General features: G+C 40.8%; 1 pseudogene; it reads left to right on the forward strand.

Moving 5' to 3' along the window:
• Positions 1-6,489: 6,489 nt before the first annotated feature.
• LOC104488361 lies at positions 6,490-6,639 on the forward strand (annotated as a pseudogene).
• The last annotated feature ends 2,523 nt before the right edge of the window (positions 6,640-9,162 follow it).

Here is a 9,162-nt window from a genome sequence, read left to right on the forward strand (position 1 = left end):
GGGAAACAGCTCCCCTTTTCAACCTGCAACATAAGGAAAAAAACCTCATAACTTGACACAGTTTATCTGCTTGAGTCTGAACCACTTTTGTGCACATTCCATCTGTATCTTCCTGGTTTTAGTGGAGTGTGAATATGACTTATTAAAATAACGCACAAATGGTTATTCAAAGCGTTCATGAACAAGAAATAAAATACTTTACAGGGACTAAAACTTTGAGCACCACTAAGCTATTACTTAAGTTCAAAGTGTAGCTGAAATACTCACTTCATGATATTTAGCCTCATGGATATTACAGTTGATACAGGATTGATTTTTCAAATTTTCTTTCAGGCATGCAGAAGGATGTGGTTCTGTTGCATATCTTAGACAGAAGTCTTGTTACTGTTGGGCAGCCAGAAAGAAGAAACTCTGTAGCCTCAAAACACACACCTTTGCACACACACACATAAAGTTTGCTGCAAGATGATGCTAAGATTTGTAATCTAAACTGTGGCATGAACTGAAGATCCCAAACCATTTCAGCTAGTCCTTGGGATCAAGTGTGTGGTCATATATAAAACTTTGTTTGGAAGACAAATGAGTGAACAGGAATACTTTTTTTGTTTCGGGAGTATTGAAATCTAATATACCTCACAAATTCTGATTTTTTGTTGTTACTTTAAGTTATCAGCAAAAGTTAATTTTGTCTTGTACAGTAAAAAACCCTACGGATGTCTGAGAGACAACTAGCTCGACAGCTCTGTTTAGCTATGTAAAATGCTGCCATGAATTCAAGTGTTTGCTCTAGGTTTCAAAATTCTACATGTCTTAAGTGCAACACTGTGTAATTGGTTTTTTGTCATAGTTCTAGCAATATGGTTCTTATAAGGTTATTCTAAAAATTATTTTAGGGAACAGTATTAAAAATATCAAATCATTCAGTGTAAAATTAGGGACTTCCACTCCCTACCCCCTCCCCCCCTTTTTTTTTCTGTCATTTATCTCTTTCAGGAGCACTGGTGTTTCAAAGCTTGTGTGGAGAAAGTATTTTCAAGAATAGAACTTGTTGATCAAACATTTTGACAGTAGTTGTCTCTTTTTTTCTGCTTGCTCACACAGGTGTTTCTTTCTGGGAAGTACGTGGAGGACAGGGTTTTGATTTTGTTATTGTTTGAGTCACTGGGTCTCCATGTATGTATGGTGGAGTCTAAATATTTATAAATCGTGAATATAATAACCCAAAGATATGTTCACTGTCCAGTAAATAATTTTTATTTAAACCATCAGCTTCACCATCTCAGCTTTGACGAGAATCTCTCTTATATTTTCATATCATGAGTAATAATAACTCAGCAGATAACAGTTCTGCTTCTCATCACTATGTAACAGAAAACCTCTAGAAAGCTTGTATCTACCAGTTTTTTATTACTACTGTGTTCAGTTAAAGAAGGCAGCAACTGAGACTGAGAATACACTCTGTATCTGTGGAGAGCCTGCTGTCCTCAGCAGGTCACAGCAGAAATCCACTCATATGCTATGTGATGCAGGGATGTGGTGCTACACGGGATTTTTCAGGATGGTGATTACCTTTTTCTCCAGTGCGGTGAAGGCCTATTCCTTCTTTTGGCTGCATCAAACGGATTAAGGACAGGGGCTTGATATTACAGATGTGATTTCCTTCAAGGAGCCAAAAGTCAAGAGGAAACTAATTCATTCTTGATTGTAATTGGAATTGTCTGTGCTTCTGATGTTTTTTATTAGATGTGCTGAGAACACCATGGTGTCCAGAGCTCTTCACAGAACTTCTTTTTAGTTTTGCCTTTCTTCTCGTAAAAAAAAACCAAACTTGTCTTTCAGTAAAGGACTTGACTCACATGCACATGCACACTTGCAGATGTGAAGGTGTTTTTACGGATTTAACTTCCAAAATATTGTTCTGTTTTTCTTCTGGGTAACTGTGGAGGATTAATTGAGTAACTGGGCCCTCTGTCTCAGGGTACTATCCAAAATTTTGATGAAAACTTAAATGAATCTCTCTAAGAAATGGCACAAATATATGCCTTCTGCCTCAAAAAGATTGAAGAGCTGAGGTAGGGTTAGCTGAAGATTTCGTATGTGATGCAAGCAGCCTTTAGTGTTAGAGTTCTTTCATAAGCAACAGGTCCGAAGTACTTGTATTTATTGGGTTCTTTTTAACTTTCTATGCCATGGATCCAAAAACTGAAGTCATTAAAAAAACCTGAAAACACAAGCATATTATTAGAGGCTGTGGGCATCTGATGCAGCACAAGTGAGCTGGGAGGACTCCATGAGATACTGATTAGAGCTTAATTTCTGCAGCTCAGTCTTAGTCTGCACCAGTCATTACATAAACCACAGTTGCTCAGTTCTTCACTGCAGTTTAAGGTGATGCTCTCTTCTTGCTGTGGAGTGTCCTGAGAACCTGTTACTGTGACTCAGCTGGTCAGCCCATCAGCTGAGGGTGACCCAACCCGGCCCCGACGTACAGGGTGCCTGTGTTCTCTGTGTGCTATCAAAGGGCCTTGCTTGGTGGGGGCCATGCACACCTGCTTGTGTGTGTGCCTGTGTGCACTTCAATTTACATCAGTGCAAAGTTTTGATTCTGCATCATCGCCAAGTGTTTGTGGTTGAGTTTCTTCTCAAGGAGATTTCCGAGGAAAGGCACTTTTTCATTTTCCATTTTGGAATTTGTGTTATAAATCATCTTTTGACTGTTTCCTCCTTTATGGTTCCTGTCTGAAATTTTAGTCCAATCACATACTTTAAGAATCATCTCAAAACTGTTTTCTTTATCCTCTGGAAATTCAATTCTTAGGTCTTTCAAGGTCAGTAACACTGTTAACTTATTAATGACCAGTATCTGACAAGACTCTGTAAATAGTTTGAACCATTCCAACTTCACAGTATACGTGTTGGTTTTATTTTGTATTTAGTTTTAAAAATAGTAGAAGTCTAAAAAAAATACTGCATTAGTAAAAACGGTTCAGTGTAGTTACACTTTTCTATAATTTTATCAGTGATTATGTAAGCTAATCTGCCTATGATATCTGATTTATTTGGAAGCCTAAGAAGATGGTGTGGTAGATGTTTATCTTCTAACATTAGGAACTGATTCTCCATAACCCTGTTCACTGCCTTATTAATATGGAATTCAAGTAAAACATTTTTCTTTTCTTACCATTGTGTACTTTTTCATTCACAGCACCCATTTTTCCTCTTTCCTGTTCTCATTTTAAACTCTTGTTTCCAGAAGAAGAAGAAGAAAACAAACAAATCTTTATCTATTCCTAGACTTTAATACGTCTTTGTCAGTACTTTCCTTTCTCACTATAATGTCCTTGAATCATTAAACATTCGAAGTTGGTGAATATGATTTGGAGAAAGAAGCACAGTTTAAATTAAAATATAAGAAATAAAAACAAACTTTTGAAATCAGGTCTATTTTCTCTTGATACGTAAGGAAATCTCTTACAATTCTGGCATCTGTGGAAGAGGAGGAAGCTACATATTAGTGGTTTTAATGGATACTGTCAGTAATTTGTTACACTCTTGACTTTTCCCCTTTTAGAAACACAGACCCAACGAGATTTTTTTGGGTTTTTTTAGTAACTGCATCTAGAAAGTCCAAATGTGTTGACTTTGTGTCGGGTGGGGTTTCAGTAGTGGGGGATGCAAGAAGCTTCGTGAAAGGCTGCCCTGCTCCAATTTGCCCCTGCCTCTGGCCAAGGCTGAACCAATCAGTGCATCTCTGAATAAACATATTCAAGAGCAGAAACCAGTTTGGCGAGAACCTTTGTTTTGGGAGCTCTCTTTTGTTTTGGAGGTGTGTAGGACAGAGAGAGAGGCAACCATGCAGTCCTCCAGGTTACTGAGGAAGGGTTGGACAGACACTCCTGGGTGGCCATGTACCTTCTGCCCATGGCAAGATGGCAGGCCATGTACAGTCTGTGGAAACGCTCATGCTGGAGCAGGAGCATTGCAGTCCTCAGAGATCACTGGTTGGAGAAAGGTTCCTGGAAAAGGCCATGACTCTGAGGGAGACCTGCACTGGGGCGGTTCATCATTGGGTCCCCCGTGGTAGCTACCCACTACCCACGGGGGACACGCATGGTAGTTGGAGGTGTTCATGGAGGACTGTCTCCTGGGGGAGGGACGCTGTGTTGCCACAAGGGAGAACTGTAAGGAGTGTTTCCCTTGAAGAAAAACGAGTAAACTGGGACTAACCACAATCCCCATACTCAGCCAGACAATGCCGTTGGGTCCCACAGCTGCTATCCCAAAGGCCCATTTATATCCTTTCAGGTCTTTGAAATAATGCTTCTGGAGGAAGTCTATACCTAAGATGCACGGAGCATCTGGGCCAGTCGCAATTCAGTGAGTGTCCCAGTTATGTCCACTGAGGCTCAATTCAGTTTCTACCAACGTCAGCTCTTGTGAGCCTCCTGTCACACCAGGGATGGTGACAGATTCAGTCCCTTCATGATTCGATGGTAGCAAGGTACACTGGGCACCTGTACCTACCAGAGTCTTGTACCTCTGTGGTTCTAATGTGCGAGGCCGTTGAATCCACACCATCCAGTACCCTCGGTTGTCCCTTTCCTCCACCTAGCTAGAGGCAGGGCCCCTCTAGCGCCTGGGTGCAATCCACTATCAATGGATGGGTCTATCTGGCTTGTGGTACACTCTTCACAGGGATTGGTCCTCAGACTGCAGCACTGTTCACTGGAAACTGGAACGGCCTTTCTTCTGCTGCAGTCTTTGTGCTGATGTGGTCTGCTTCACAGCTCACGTGCTGGTACCCTTGAGTCAGTGGTAGGCCATCACTCCCATCCCCTCATGTCTTCGTGATCTCTCGAGCAACACCAGTAGTCACATTGTGGCCATCCTGTCTGTTTCGGATTGCTCTGGAAGGATGATTTCTTTCAACAGCTGACACGTGGGTCCATCCAGGAGAGAAACTGTTTTTTTGATGTAATCTCCTTAGAGAGTCCATTGCTTTCTCTGTCATTCTCTCCATTGCCGCAACAACAGGAGAGTGATGAGACAGACTGTCCTCGTACTGGTGAATCCTGTTTAGACGCTTCTTCTATGATGAGTGCCTGATCATTACCCGGTCTTTCCCAAATTGTTGTAGACAATGTATGGGCATATGTTGGGGGTGCACTCTGCACAAACTTGCGCGGTAAGGGCTGGTTACTGTGCACTTGGTCAGGGTTAACATTAACATTTCAGTCACCATAGATGACCTCTTTCATAGCCAGCTCTCTCAGGTAGTTAATACCTTTCCCCAGGACAGTCCATTTACTAGGGCGGCATTCAATGTCATCTCTGAAGGGATATCTGCCCTTCACAGCAGCCAGAAGTCGCCTCCAGAGACTGAGCCCGTCTGCCTTTTTCCCAATTGCCTCCTTCTTGGCCCAGGTTCCCTAGCTGTCTGGCTTCTCTACTGGTTAAATCAATGTGATCAGCTCCATTATCCCAGCAGCGAAGCAACCAAATCATAAGTGTCTCCCCGTTGTGCCTGCCAAACTCCTTTCTGATATGTCTTAATTCTTTCCTGGGCTGAGGTTGAGCAATTACCTCTTGGTCTGACAACTCACTCCTCCTGTGATGAAACTTCTTGGGGAGGTTTCGCTGTTGGAGCCACTGAGGCAGGAGTCTTTCCTGAATGCTTTTGAGAAGTGCTCAGTCTTGTTTTGTCATCAGAGCTGTCTTTTGGGTAGTTTGTCTTTCTCTGGCATTTATCATGGGAGGGACAATTTTGCTTTTTCACAGGAGCAACCTCTATTGGTGTGGGTGGAGAGGTAGTAGGGGCTGTTTGGGTGGCTGGAGTGCCCATGTGATATCTATTCTTGATAATAATCCACCCCTCCTGGACCATGGGTAACAGCTTATACTTCAGCTGATATTTGTGATGGCAGAAGGAGGTAAACTAGAGTCATTATCAGTAGAAGCAGGTCAAAAAGTTGCTTGCTTTTGGTTAGCAGTAAAAGCCCACTGACAGGATAAGCTGTGAGTAAAAGGAAGAGGGAAAAAATCAAAAAGTAGGATAATAATGGAAGAGGCAGGACTAGACTGAATGATGGTGTTTATGAATGGAAGCAAAGTAACTGAGAACATGTCATAAGCCTGCCACTTATTTTCAGCGTTGATATCCTAGAGCATTATAGCATTTGCTGGTGAATGTAACAAAATCATTTGAGTTTCTCCTGTAAACGAACCCCCCTAGTTAACTGTTTAGCATCTTGGTAGAATTGCCCACATGACTATTTTAGCTAACTGAATATAGCTCAGCAAACTAAAAGTAAGAAGCGCAGCTTTCATTAAAACAAGAAGGTGAAACATTGCAAACTCATTTCATTTCACTGCTGATTGAAGTATTTTGTAACCCAGAAAAAATTATATTGGGTGTGGAAAAGGGAAATGCCCTAATAGAAATTTTCTGGTTTATTCTAATCTACTTATGTTTTTGCTTTTTAATTATAGGTTTCTGTGCTCGAGAGGCAGATATTTGACTTCCTCGGTTACCAGTGGGCACCCATCCTGGCAAATTTTATACACATTATTATAGTCATACTTGGCTTATTTGGAACCATCCAGTATAGACCTCGTTACATAACAGGAGTGAGTATTTAATTTTATTTACTTTTTTTTATATGCATGTAAAAAAAAACAGAAAAGGCATTCCATATTCTATTGCTTATAAATCACGCAGAAATCTTACCTTGGTTTAACTTTCTTCTCTAATATTTTACATTTACTTATTATGTTTTTGAGACAACTGCAATAATGAAGCGGTAACAACCTACAAAAGTTGAAAGACAATATGATGACAAAATACATGACAATATGAACTTACAAGAAGTGGTGTCAGTTTAAAAAATTACAGTATCCTTAGAATTACAGGGATTTAGAGCTAAATAAATGCTAGCCATAACTTTCCTAGATACATTGGACCTCCCAAACACATCTGTGGTTTATTATAGCTACTCGTTATTGTTCTTGACCATCGTTGCTGGAGTGCTCATCTGTTTGCGTATTTCTCCTAGAAATTATAGTCCAATTTGAAAATAAAGTATGAGAATATTGTAAAAAATGCAGGATTGATGCTTATGGACTGATTACTCCATAATAAAATTAAAGATTTAGACCTTTATATTTTTAATACTTTTTTTTTCTTATTCAGTGACCCCTCTTACACAGACTCAATATTGTTATACTCTCTGGTACAACAGAGTATTAATTAAATCCTCATTTCATACTCTAGGTTTAGTTCTTTCTCCATTTTTATGTCTATAAAGACAGAATAACAAATCTCAAAATCATTGTTCAGAACCTCTTTTGTTAGAAATGGATTTGCATAACCATATTTCTAACAAAATTGACTGCTAATTCAGTTGAAGCTTGTATACTTACTAGAGACAGCCAGCAGCTGAAAAGACTTGTTTGTACACAAGCTTATTTTCATGTCAAATAAAAATAACTCCACTGAATCTGTACCTGCTTCTGCAAGTCTGTATCCCCTTATACTGTTCTCTGTTATAGTAGGAAACACTCAGGAGACAGAACATTTTTCTTAGACTCTGTGGTGCCATCCATATTGCAGCAGTGTGATGCTAACAGTAATAAACAAATATTTGTGTCTGTGTTTCTATCTCTGTAATTTCCTATATGTGGAAAATGGATGTCCACGTGTTGTTATGCATGCACACAATTTAATACATCGCAAAACAGGTCATCAACATTGAAAAATATTTTGCAAGTCTTAAATATTTAGAGTGTTTCCTTCAAGTCAGCACTCTGGGAGTCATATAAATGTGAACAGGAGTTTTCTAATTCTGTTCCTAGTGCATGGACACTTTGACTGTCCTGGTTTAATACAAAACCAGTTAACCATGAAACAAACCAATTAAGGTGTTCTTCCCCCCGCACCTCATTGGCTGTGGAGCTTCTTGGCGGGACAATGTCTCTTTTAGAAGCTGCATGTGAAAGACCTCAAGACCTCGTGCCTCCTGCCCTGCCTCTTCTGCTGGTGCTGGACCCCTTGCAGTTCCAACAGTCGCTAGCCTTTCAGCCATTGCTGCCCTGCGGGGTGCTGCTGAGAGGGCTGGCTGTGCTGACCAGCAATCCCCAGTGCTGCTGCTCCACAGGAGCTCTGGGGTGAAAGATACTGCCTGTTGCTGCCGCCTGCCACAAATTCCTCCTGGTGCTTTGCCCCAGGGGGATATCACACTGTATCTACCTGCTGTGACTGTTAGCTCCACCGGTGGGAACCAGCCCCGCCTCCAGGTCCCTGCCCAACGGCTTCGTGCCTGGTAGTTTGCTCATGGTTCAACCCTCGCTGCACCAGATCCCTGAACCTTGTATATATTTGTTAATATCTTCTTGTTGGTTGAAAAGGCCAATGCAGGATAGGCAAGTCTGGTTGCAAAAAGCACAGCGGAAGGTCTCCTTGGGTGGTATAGTCAAGGCCCGGTTCTTTCTGCGTTGTCTTTTCTCTTCGAGACTGATTCTACATGTGCTCTCAAAGGAGACAGCAGCGTTATGTAGGCCTTTTCAGCCATCAGCGTGCTTGCAGTAAGCATGGGTTAAGCCCTTCCCAAATCTTTGTCCGTGAAGCCAAGCCATGATGATGTTGGTTGTTTGTATAATATCATTTTTATTGTTATTGAAATAGTTTTAGTTTACAAAACTCAGCTGAGGCCTTGCCCACTTTTATCTTTTCCTTTTATCTCTCTCCTTAACTCCTTTTTCTCCTGGAATGGAAAAAGGGGCTGATTTGGAGAGAGAATTTGTCCTGTGTTTTCGTCCTGCCTCAGCCAAACCAGTGCCATTGACAAAAGGCTTGTGAAAAAATAAGGAAAATAAAATTCAATAAAGTGTCAGTTAAAAAACAAGAGTAAAAAGTTCCATCCCAAAGCTATGGAATGTCTAATTTCAATGCATAAAAACGAACATGATAAGCAAATGCTTAGCAAAATGCTTAGCTAAACTAAACAAAAATGCTAGATTTAAATGGACTTTACAACAGGAGTACAGAAAATTACCTGCTAAAATGATGAGTGCATTGTGATGGGAGGAAAACCACCCTTAGCTGGACCAACAGAGAAGTGCTGTGATTTTTTCATTTCTAGTGCTGCTCTCTTTGGAGAGTATCTG

This window comes from Buceros rhinoceros, unplaced genomic scaffold, assembly GCF_000710305.1.
Source record: "Buceros rhinoceros silvestris isolate BGI_N320 unplaced genomic scaffold, ASM71030v1 scaffold7794, whole genome shotgun sequence".
NCBI classification, from domain to species: Eukaryota; Metazoa; Chordata; class Aves; order Bucerotiformes; family Bucerotidae; genus Buceros; species Buceros rhinoceros.